Genomic DNA, 12,555 nt, shown 5'->3' on the forward strand with positions numbered 1-12,555 from the left:
ATTGGTGGTCGGAGGAGTTGGCAGCTCTCCGGACCGCCTGTGTGGCGGCCAGGCGAGAGTACACAAGGAGCCGGCGGCGGCGTCCTCGTGATCTCGCCAACGAGGATCGTCTCTACGCATCATACGTAGAGGCGAAGACCGTCTTCAAGGCTAGTCTCGCCGCCGCTCCAGACCGCGCGAGGTCGAAAATGTTGGAGGATCTCGACAACGATCCTTTTGGTAGACCGTACAAGGCGGCACGGAACAAGCTGTGCCCGTACGGTCCCCCAGTTGCCGAGATCCTCGAGCCGACGCTGCTGGCTGGGGTGGTGCAGTCCCTGTTTCCCCGAGGGGACAACTTCACCCCTCCGGCAATGAGTCCTCCGCAGGGTGCGGCTCCGACTCAGAAGTTAAAAGAGGCAGTCGCCTGCCTCCGTAGTAAGAAGACGGCCCCAGGGCCGGATGGCATCCCCGCGAAGGTGGTGGCCATCGTCGCTTCGGGACCACGGTTTCGGGACCTTTTCGGAGCGTGTTTGGCGTCCGAGAGATTCCCGAAGCCATGGAAGGAGGGCCAATTGTGCTTTCTGCGGAAGGAAGGGCGGCCGGTGGACTCCCCCTCAGCATACCGACCCATCGTATTACTCGATGAGGTCGGTAAAATGTTCGAGAGGATACTCGCCGCCCGGCTCAAGACGCACCTGCGCACAACTCCGTCCCCCACTCCACCATCCTAGAGGCGCTCCGCTACCACGGAGTGCCTCCATATTTGAGGGGCCTCTTAGCGGACTATTTACAGGACCGTTCGGTCCTCGTCGCAGATAGGACGGGCCGACTGCGACGGTACGACGTCAAGTCCGGTGTCCCACAGGGTTCTGTCCTAGGACCGCTCCTGTGGAACATCGGATTTGACTGGCTCCTGCGGGGAAACCTTCCCCGAGGCACGTCTGTCATCTGCTTTGCAGATGACACTCTCCTGACTGCTCGGGGAAGAAATTTCGAAATGGCGGCAAGCCTGGCTTCCGCGGGAGGATCCTTGGTCGCTGACAGGATCTCCCGCTTGGGGCTGACGGTGGCGTTACCCAAAACCGAGGCCGTCTTCTTCCACGGGCCTCGGCAACGCCAGCCGCCGGACGCTCACATTTATGTGGCGGGTGTCCGCATCGGGGTGCAGGCCCAGATGAAATATCTGGGCCTGATACTCGACAGCAGGTGGCGCTTCGGCCCTTATTTTAGCGGGCTGTCGAAGCGCCTGCTGAAGACCGCGGGAGCCCTTTCCTGGCTCCTCCCAAACATCGGGGGACCCGGGAATCGCATCATCAATCGCATCGGGCATCTTGAAGAGTATGGCCCTTTACGGTGCCCCAATTTGGGCAGACTCCCTCCATAGGAGGGAGAACGCAGCCGCCCTCCGAAGGTCCCAAAGGGCCATTGCGCAGCGGGTCGCGATGGCTTACCGCACGGTTAGCCTCGCGGCGGCGTGCGCTCTGGCGGGCACTCCTCCTTGGGAGCTCGAAGCGTGGGTGCTTGCCAAAGTCTACGAATGGACGGCGGAACAACGGGCGCTAGGCCAGCGCCCCGGCGGGTCAGAGCGGGAGGCCGTTCGTGAGGAGGCGAGGGACGCGGTCGACCAACATTGGACGGAGGATCTCGCCACCGCAACATTCGGCCGAAGGACGCTGGACGCGATCGGGCCCGTCCTTAAGAATTGGCTCGAACGGTCACACGGCTCCCTCTCCTTCCGTCTGGTCTAGGTGCTGTCCGGGCATGGCTGCTTCGGATCGTACTTGCACCGGATCGGGAGGGAGGAGTCCCCGTCGTGCCACCAGTGCGGGGCTGCGGTGGACACGGCAGAGCACACCCTAGAGGTGTGTCCGTCGTGGGCCGAGCCCCGCCTGTCTGGTGGCAGCTGTCGGTAACGACCTCTCGCTCCCTGGTGTGATCATCGCCATGCTGGGGAGCGAGGAGGCGTGGGCTGCGGTAGCCTCCTTCTGCGAGGACGTAATGTCACAGAAGGAGGCGGCGGAACGAGAGCGTGAGGACGATCCCCTCGCGCCAGCGCTCCGCAGAAGAAGGGGCGGAAGGCGGCGCACACAGCGTCCACCTTCACCCGCCTCTGGGGGTGTGCTGCGGGCAGCTAGCGTGGGGGCGCTACTGCCTGCATCACAGCGCACACCTCTAGCGATGGCCAGATACGGCCGTGCGCTCCGGCCACAACAAAGCCCTCCCCCACCCGGGGGGGCGTGAGGGGTCTGCCGCAAGGCGGGCAATCGCCGGCGAGGGGCTGGATGCAAACCGGATTCCCAGCTCCCCGTCAGTCAGGCGAGGTCGGAGCGCCACTGGGTTATTTTAGTGGGTATACCGGGAACCATTTCCCGGGGAGTCCCACATACCCCTCTCCGTCCCCCGATGGAAGGGGATGCGTAAGGCATTTTTTCCCAGTGCGCCAACAACAAAAAAAAGAAGGTTAGGTTAGGTTAGGTTAGGTTGGGGGGGGGGGAGTTACCGGTTCCTCCACGTTGGTTCCCCTGGGCAACGTCTGGGTGCGCCGCCCCGCCCTTTACACGTGGAGAGGCACTCAGACGACTGAACACCGGTCTTTCTCTGTCCTTCCTTCTTTAAATAGTTTACTCTTCTCTTGTTTTATTTATTATATACTAGCTATGCCCGCGACTTCGTCCGCGTGAAATAGTTATTTTCGGCATAATATTTATTTTTGCAAAAAACCTACTCGGTTTTATAAATAATTTTCTGTTATTATTTTAGACAATTTAGTTTATTTATTTATTTTAAGTTTTTAAATAACATAATTATTTAAAGTACTTCTGTGTAAATAATATTTTTAGTTTTATTTTCTTGTGGCAGAAGAACATATTGGTTTTCTCCGCAACCTGATCTTGACAACGCGACATATAGTTGGCCGTGTGAAAAGCAGTCTTGGCGTAAATCAATTCCTACGTGTTTAAATGTTTGCCCCTGTGATTTATTAATTGTAACGGCGAAAGATAGCTTTACGGGAAATTGAATTCTTTTAAAATTAAAAGGTAAATCATTTGGTATCATTGGGATGCGAGGTATAAGCACTGTTTGACCAACTGCTGGACCAGTCAAAACTATAGCAACGATCACGTTATTGCGAAGAAATTTGATTTGAAGTCGGGTCCCGTTACATAAATTTGGTGGTTTAAGATTTCTGAGTAAAATTATTGGGGCACCTATTTTTAACTTGAGGGAATATGGGGGAAGACCACTGGGGTTCAAAGAATTAAGAAACTCCTGTGGGTAATGGACCGCATCTTCCTGATCCATTACATTATCAATAGATGTGTAGGTAACTATGTCTCCTGGAAGTTTACTTAAAATTAAATCATTAATTTCGTCTACGCTACTGTTTCTCGCCGCCAATATTGCCCTTTGACACATCCATTGATGATCTTTATTTTCTATTTCGCTGATGTCGGGGTAAACTTTCGAAATTAAGTCCTCAATGTTACTCACTCTTTCTCCTAAATCACGATCAATTTCAATTCTATTTTCAAAATGAGGTACTTTCCCGTCTCCTATTAAAAGTAACTTTGAAGGAAAAATTATATTACCTCCACCCAAATGTGCTCTCATATTTGTAGTTAATTTTAGGATGTTTACAAACTTCCATAATGGGGAACTTTTAAGGCAAGACTTTACAATGTCTGCTCTAGTTCCTCTTACTATTACTGGTAAAGTTTGTCGAAAGTCCCCAGCAAACATGACAGTAATCCCACCCATGATTTTATCACAGCTTCTAATATCTCTAAGAGTCCTATCTAGAGCCTCTACATGAGCTCTATGGATCATGGTACATTCGTCCCAGATCATTAAACTGACATCTTGTAAAACTTTTCCCAAAGGGCCATTTTTACGTATAGAGCACACGCTATCTTTTTGTAAAGAAACAGTTAGGGGCAGTTTAAAAGTGGAATGAGCTGTGCGTCCACCTGCTAATAAAGTTGCAGCGATACCTGACGAAGCTACTGCCAAAGCTAGCATTCCCTGAGACCTTACTTTTGCTAATATAAGATTAGTAATAAAGGTCTTGCCGGTTCCACCGGGAGCATCCAAAAAAATACTTTTCCTTCACTAAGACGAACACTTTGCATAACACAATAATACGCGGTCACCTGGTCATTAACTAATTTTGGTTCATTTTGAGTAATATAATCATTCAATTCATTTAGATCATATGGTTTTCGCAATGCTACTTCTAACGGATCCAGATGATTAAGTGAATTAATCCTTTTTGATACAGGAAGCCCAAAATCAGTTAGTGATTTATCGCAAATCTCATGAATTTTATCTTCAATCATGATTAGTCCATCATTGTATATATCATCATTATATGCTAATGTCATATCTTGATTCTCATTACGCATTCTGTTTAGTATATCTTCACATAAAGCATTACGAAATTTATTCCATAATGCTAAAGGGTCAGATGGTTGGCAAAATATAAGGATGATGGTAAATAATTCTCTTAATTTTGTGGCTGGCTCGGACATTACAGCATCTGACATTGTATTCTGCCAATGTTCATCTCCCTCCAGTAAACCTAATTCCTTGCAAGCGCCTTGATAAGTTTGGCAAATAACACCATTCACGGTCCTTAGATGTTCAAATGACATTGGACCGCGAACATGTTGCAGTAACATTCTTAAATAAAAACATTCAGTTTGAGTCGGATGAATGTTGTAGACACGGCCTAAAGTTGTGTCTTTTTTTACACCGGGATATCCTTCAACATCTTGCCCACGTTTTCTTCTAGAAAATGAATTTCTTTCCCATACGTAATACTGGGGTACTTCGTGATATAAAAGGGTTTTTGCAAAATCGTCCCTCTTGCAAAGGTCAAAGAACGCTGTAAGTGTCGTTGATGAAGGATTATTAACACGATCTTGAAGGTTTGCATTATTATCAAAATAAACTCTTTGTCCATTTTCCAAATGAACTGCTAAATGAACTACTGCCGGAAAACGTTCATGAATAGGAAATTGGAAAATTCTCCAGATCGCTTCCGAAGAACTTATATAGCGACCATTTAGATATGTTTCTACTTCATTGTTATTACTTTGAAGCGAAAATGTGGCTTGGTCAGAGCCTTTATGAATATACTTACAGATGTACTTAATAGCTTTGACCGATTGACAAAACTCTACGTTAATGTGTGCATTGAAAATTCGTGATAGAACTGGATTATAGGGAACAACCCACCTATTATCCACGCTCATTTCTGTACCCTTGACACGAATTATTGCTGTGTTTCCACCATTATCTGGAGACCTGCGCCTGTAGGTTGGGTAACCATCATCCCCGGTTTGTGTTTCAGAAATAAAATTCCTAGGGTACTTTTTAGAACAAATGTTTTCTTTCATACATGGTGACGCAGGGTTATGAAATCCGCAAGGACCATGTATCATATTTTTTATGACAATATTATGAAGAATTGGATCTTGTCGTTTGTCAGGTATTTCAGCCGATATTATTGCATCTATAGAATCTGGTTGTACTTTGATAGCCAGCCACAATAAAATGTGGGCGTGTGGTAAACCTCTTTTTTGCCATTCTACGCTGTAAACAAAGGCTCTTGAAGGCCCAAAAATATTTTTCTTCGTCAGAAGGAGTATCATATTTTTGAGTTTTAAATGAAATACTCTAGAAACCAAATCATGTCTGTCGTAAGAATGCTGATCGGGTAATAACTCAATTTTTATTTCCGGCCATTCGGAGTAACATGTAAATGTAATGAAGAGATCTGGTTTTCCAAATTTCCTGACAAATGTCATGGCATCTTGACTTTTTTCGTTCATGTATCTGGGGGATCCTGTAAATGACGACGGCAGTATAACATGCTGGCCAACATTAGAAGCGTCTATATTCGCATCATTAACCACGGCATCTCTTAAATTAATGTACTCTTCTGCTCTCAATTTTTTTTGATTTCTTTTTATGAAGTCTAGCCTCTCAGAAATCATTTTAGCCGCCATATCAACACAATACTGGTTGAATAATCCCTTGAAATAATGTATGCTGTTAAAGTCATTTATTCTCAACATGAGTCTAAATGCATAGAATTGCATACATGATACAGTTTTAGATCTAGCAGCAGTATTCTGCTGTGGAATATTTATACAGTATCCGTCATTACCAAAAGGAAACAGTAAAGGATACTGAAGTGGGTCATAAGATCTATGAAGTTCAGAAACTCGTTGAAGTCCACCATCTCTCGCCGTCAACACAATATCTCGGGGACCTTTGTCTTCATCTATCAAAAGAACAGCTACTTCATCTACTATTGGCGCATTATATCGACCTCGATGCTCATTAGGAGGTTTCACATCAGCATGAATAATAAGTTTGAAGTCATTCGGTGGTCTATTTTCCAGATTGTATTTGAAACTTTGAATATACGTATTATGATCGTGAAGATATGTTTGGAGAGCGTCGATAAGATCGATTTGCAAGCTTGGATTTAAATTTGAGCGTAAGGATACCTGATCTGCATGTGAAACAAAATATATTTGCAAAAATTCGGGCTGTGCCCCTTCAGCTGGAAGTAAGTTACCGATTAAGTGATAAACTTGCCCTTGGACTTTAAAAGTGGGCATAAAGTTTCCCTCACGAATCTCTTTGGCACCAAATGAAGTCATCTGAAATAGTGTATTATATTGCCTTGAGTGATTTAAGAAATGCTTTGATGATGGATGTGAGCCTGATATCAGTTCTTTTAAAACTGTAGTTGGTTCCGGAATTATTGGTATATTTACTTTGCCACCACTACAACACAGTCCAGGAGTTTCAGTCGCCCATTTTTTTGCTTGGCATAAGTTGCATATTTTATTCATTCTGCCAATATCAATATCATTTAGCTCAGTATAGTCAAGTGTACAATCATAAGCAAACGCAGCATTTAATAAATTATGTTGCCTGCGAGTTCTATTTCTTGCTGATCGTGCATTTTGCTGTGCTAATCGATGGGATCTTTCAGTGCTCGATTCCCGATCGCGGTTAGCCAAAGTGCGGGAATTCTGTGAGGCTAAACGTTGAAAACGTTCAGCGCTTGATTCCCGTTGTCGGTTTGCCAAAGTTCGAGAACTCTGTGAGGCTAAACGTTGAGAACGTTCAGCGCTTGATTCCCGTTGTCGGTTTGCCAAAGTTCGAGAACTCTGTGAAGCTAAACGTTGAGAACGTTCAGCGCTTGATTCCCGTTGTCGGTTTGCCAAAGTTCGAGAACTCTGTGAGGCTAAACGTTGAGAACGTTCAGCGCTTGATTCCCGTTGTCGGTTTGCCAAAGTTCGAGAACTCTGTGAAGCTAAACGTTGAGAACGTTCAGCGCTTGATTCCCGTTGTCGGTTTGCCGAAGTTCGGAAATTTTGTGAGGCTAGACGCTGCGACCGTTCAATAATCGATTCATTAGCACGGTTTTGTTCACTGATTTCTCGTTGAGTAGCCAACCTATGCATATTTTCATCCTCTGTTTCATTGCTGCGCAAAACTCGCAGCCGCTTTGCAGTAGCAGTCTGCCGAGAAAGCTGAGATCTTTTTCTAGGCATTATAATGACGAAAAAAGAACCTAAGATATGAAAATTAAACAAACCGTAACTCGTAATCAAGAAAAAAATAAACGTATGGTAAATAATTAGGAACCTAATTATTTTTACCTGTATTTGGTACTTACGTAAATCGGATAAAATATATGTCAAAAGAATAACCGTTAAACGATAAATGTATGCTTAAACTAAAACCTAACCTAATAAGAATATTTATGTGGATAACACCTATTTTCAAGTATTATATACAACAAAACAAAAAAGTTATAATATTGCTAAAATATTAGAAACAATACTATCCTTATAACAAAAAATATTTACTATAAAGAAAACTATGACACCTACTTACTACATCAAAATTAAAAAAATTTTGATAATTGTGAAATTATTAGAAGCAAAATATTATCCTTAAAACAAAATGAAATAGTATTTAAAAAGTATTATTACACGACGATATTATTCCGCAAAAACAAATAACGCTGCATACAACCGTTCAGAAGGGAGCCGACCGCGCGTCTGAGCCGCGCGGCATGGTACCTCGTAGAGCTACACCCCCCCCGCTCCCTCCGCGTCGCTCGCAAGCAACGACGCCTCTCCTATGTTTTGCACTTCATGCGGCGCGCGGGTGAACTTTATATCGGTGTTATTTTAAAATTGTAATATCTTCTAAGATATTCATTGAAATTAAGTGATGTCAAAGACAATTTTGTTCACAGTTAAATAATCTTAATCAACAACACATTTATTTGGATAAAGATTTGTATTATTACGTTGATACAATAATGCATTAATTTCGACCAAATTTTATTACTATAAAAACGGTTCTAGTGTGTTAATCTTAAAAGATAGATATATACTGTCGTGGACATTTTTTTAGATCATTTCAAGAGGAATAATTCTTTGATACATATATTTTTGGTATCTTGAATCGTTTTCGCAACGCATGCAACGAAAGCCCTCAAGAATGAATAATTTACCCCGTTTTTTCCACATTTTCCATTATTTCTTCGCTCCTAATAGTGGCAGCGTGATGTTATATAGCCTAAAGCCTTCGTCGATAAATGGTCTATCCAACACAAAAAAAAAATTCAATTCTAACCTGTAGTTCCTGAGATTAGCGCGTTCAAACAAACAAACAAACAAACAAACTCTTCAGCTTTATAATAATAGTATAGATATATATGTTGAATGATACAAGTATCAACATTAATACCAATTTCTATCTTCCGCTACTTCATATACTATTGTTATGTTTAATATTATATTTGTGTAATTTCTATCCGCCGAGCACGATGATGGTGTCAGCGGGAGCGGGTTGAGGGACGTGTAGATGGGTCGTTATCTCTGCGCTCGCTCGCTATTCCGTCAACAAGTTATTATATGTAAATGAAACTCTTTGGTTCGTCATTTAAATTTACCGCGCATTCTCCATATATTATCTGTGGTGACGGCAAAGGCAGGTTTTTTGCTGGATTGTCTAATATGGAGATTGCACTTAATTAATTACTTACTAATAAGTTAACTAATAAGAAACTATAAATAAATAAGATTGTTTGAAGCAATAGCATTTAATGTTGTTTCTCTTTACAGGTTAGTATTTACATTGTATTTCTTTAAAATATGTTAAGTTTATTAAAAAGTGTATGGTAGATGATTTGTGACACGTTTTCTGTAAAATAAATTACTCTTTACAGAGCAACAACTTGGCAATTGTTTCACTTATTACATATATATATATAAAGTCTCTTTGTCTATTATTTATTTTATTTGTTAGTGTAATATTTATTTATAATATGTCAATATATACGTTTTATACCTGTTTATTTAATTATATATATATATATATTGAATATAATAATTATATTAATACAAGTTATCTGTCTGTCCGTTGTTGCACTATCTGTTTGAATATAATGTTATTTTTATATATATTTTACTTTATTTTGCTTATGTGTGTATTGATGTATGAATAAATATACAGTAGATAATATCGGTATTAGTACTTGTCTGTCTGTTCGTAAATCTGTATGCTATTGTTATGTTACAATTTAATATTTTATAATTATCAATCCGCCGAGCACGATGATGGTCTCAGCGGGAGCGGGTTGAGGGACGAGTGGATGGGTCGTTATCTTGTTTTCGCTTTGCTATACTGTCAACAAGTTTTTATATATATGAAAAGTCTGTCTGTCTATTGTTTTATTTTAATATTTATTTTAAATGTATATGTTTTGTTATACTTATTTATTTAATAATATACGTATTTGGTAATATAATTATTAATATTATTACAAATGTCTGTGTGTCCGTTGTTATGTGCTCTCTGTTTTGATATAATATTATTTTAATATATAAATACACGTTTACTATACTTTTGTTTTATTTAATTATATGCGTGTTTAATAGTATATATAAATATCAGTATTTAATAATATGGTATTATTTGTAAATATATATAAGTATTTATTTTATTTTTATAAATTTTGAAATAATATTTAAATATATATTGTAATTAATAAACAATGTTTCTGTTGAATTAGGACGCCGACGGGGTCTTAAGCGAGGGGATAATCCGAGGGGCCAGGTAGCCAGGTAGCAGCTGCCGGACACGATGATGGCGACAGCGGGGAAAGGGTAGGAGGACGAGTCGATCTTGCCAGCAACTCCGGGTTCCTACGATAAAGGTGCGGCTCCTCTGACTGTCGATTTAATAAAATCTAAATAAAGAGAAAACTTTTGTTCCTCTATTTTATTTATATTAAAACCTAACTTTTATTAAAGGCCTTGGTTGTTTTTCGTTATCTGAATTTATAACAATTTTTATTTTTAATTTACAAAGGTTTAATATTTATCGAATTTATATTTTAAAATAATTTTTAGTTGAAACCGGTCACTGACGACGCACCCTTACCCATACGTCACAGCGGTCAAGGCGCTCTCCCACCGACTGGCTGTTTGCTGAATACAGAAATTTTTAAGGATCCTGTTACTTATTTTACTATTAAATTTTTTTTATTACTATGTAAAGTGTTTTTATTATCTAATATAAGGGATTTGTTAATTAAATATGTTTTACTAAGAATTTCTACTGATAAAATATGTTTTAAATTAGTTCTTAAATTATTGCAATGGCAGTCGATGCGACAAGACCCTCGACTTGTTTACAAGTTTCGTCTTCTGAGTAAGTGAGCGACGACTTGTGTCCCGATTTTTATGAAAACCTAAATATCTACCCTGTTTATAGTTATTTTTCGACGGGGTTTTCACCTACAGATAGCCAAATAAATTCCCTATATGTTACAAATTTTTTCGAGGGACCTCACCGCTTTACTTTTAAAGTTGTAGGCCTCCGAAGTCAAACGATGTTTTTCCAAAAATGGAAAAAGTCGGATATCTAAGTAAATTTTGTCGAAAATGTAATTTTTCTTTTCTCAAATTTATTCTTGAGGAGTCACCGACCCTGCAATGCCCAAATTATTTTGCTAAGTATTCTAGTTTATCTAGAATCTTGGTCTGTCACTATATGGTCAAATTCAGTTTTTAATTTTTATTGCCGAAAATACTTATCAGAAAAATTTGGAATTTTAGCCTAACCTAGGGGACACTTTTAGCTATCAAAATAAATTTTTAAAACTATATGTCGCCGCTTTGGATTTTGCGCCGCACGCGGTTTTGTCCGGAAATGTGATGTTAAAGTTACCTTTTTTGTTTTTCCGGCTTAAATACTAAATAAATACACTGTTTAAAATTTTGAAAAAATTACTAAATCTACACTAATGTCTCTACTATTAATTTAAATTGTTTTTAGAGTTTTTCACATACTTAAAGTCACTTATTTTCTCGTTTGAAGATTTTACACTTTGTTTGTCACTGAAAGTTTTCTTTATTTATTTATTTATTTATTTTTTATTTTTTTTTTATTATTAATAGTCCTTTTTTTTTTTTAAATTTTCCACAAGCGTGTTGCTGACACTTCCGCGCAACTTTTGGTATATAACTTGTCAAATTTGGAGCACTTTACATCACTTTTAAGTTTCACTTTTAAGTTTTTTTTTTTTTTTTTTTTTTTTTTTTTTTTTTTTTTTTTTTTACGACTTAGAATTGTCGGAGCGGGTGCGGAGCGGTCTTGCACGACTTGGGACGCGTGCGTGCGCTTCGGAGGGTGAAACGCGACTGGGTTAGGTTAGGTTAGGTTAGGTTAGGTTAGGTTAGGTTAGGTTAGGTTAGGTTAGGTTGGGTTTCGGCGTCGGGACGTGACGACCCCATCGCCCACCGGCTTTTCCGGTGCAGTCAGTCACGGGGAGGGGGACCTTGACCTCGTTTTAGGGTCTCGGTCCGGGCTGGGGGAACAGCCCGTAGAATGAAAGGCTTGTGAATGTGTGATGGATGAATGCTGATGGATGGGCTTATACGGCCCCTAATCTTTGGTTCTGGTGCCCGGCCTTGGGATGCATGGCGAGCAGGCGGCTCGTCCCAAGGGCACCAGGTCTGGCCCTACCTCAAAGGGTCAAAACAAAAAATGGAAAATCGTGTTGAGAAAAATAGTCCCCGGGTGGGTCCCGGTATTATTGCCGGGGAATCCCACACTCCCGCTTCGGCGGGGGGTCGGCCCATGTATACGGGGGGTGCCACCAATACGATCGGAGGAGAAGAAGAGAGGAGAAGTAACGACCATGGCAATATGACAACGGATTCCGACTTGCAAAACGTTTCCGCTTTGGGCATTAGGCCGGGCTCGGCGCACCTTACCGTGTCGAGACCGGACCCTGTAAGCGATGTCGAAGAGACCAACGCTCGCAATCAGTTTGAGCGCGAGTTGGGCCTCGGAGCCGCGTCGCGCATTCCGCGCGTTCTGCTCACACGGCTACCAACCGGACTGGACAGAAGTGATAGAGATAGTGACGACGATCTCTCTGACTCCTCGGCCTTCAGCGCTATGTCGCTGGAGTCCGGAAGGTCATCAATGACCGGAGCAGACAGGCCTCGCAAGAGGAAAACA

General features: G+C 41.7%; 1 long non-coding RNA gene across 1 annotated transcript; it reads left to right on the forward strand.

Moving 5' to 3' along the window:
• Nucleotides 1–7,935: 7,935 nt before the first annotated feature.
• Nucleotides 7,936–10,595, forward strand: LOC133320623 (uncharacterized). Its single transcript, XR_009753860.1, has 3 exons — nt 7,936–9,146; nt 10,097–10,240; nt 10,437–10,595. It is a non-coding gene; the product is annotated as an uncharacterized LOC133320623 (long non-coding RNA).
• Nucleotides 10,596–12,555: the final 1,960 nt, after the last annotated feature.

This window comes from Danaus plexippus, unplaced genomic scaffold, assembly GCF_018135715.1.
Source record: "Danaus plexippus unplaced genomic scaffold, MEX_DaPlex mxdp_39, whole genome shotgun sequence".
In the NCBI taxonomy this organism is placed as follows: Eukaryota; Metazoa; Arthropoda; class Insecta; order Lepidoptera; family Nymphalidae; genus Danaus; species Danaus plexippus.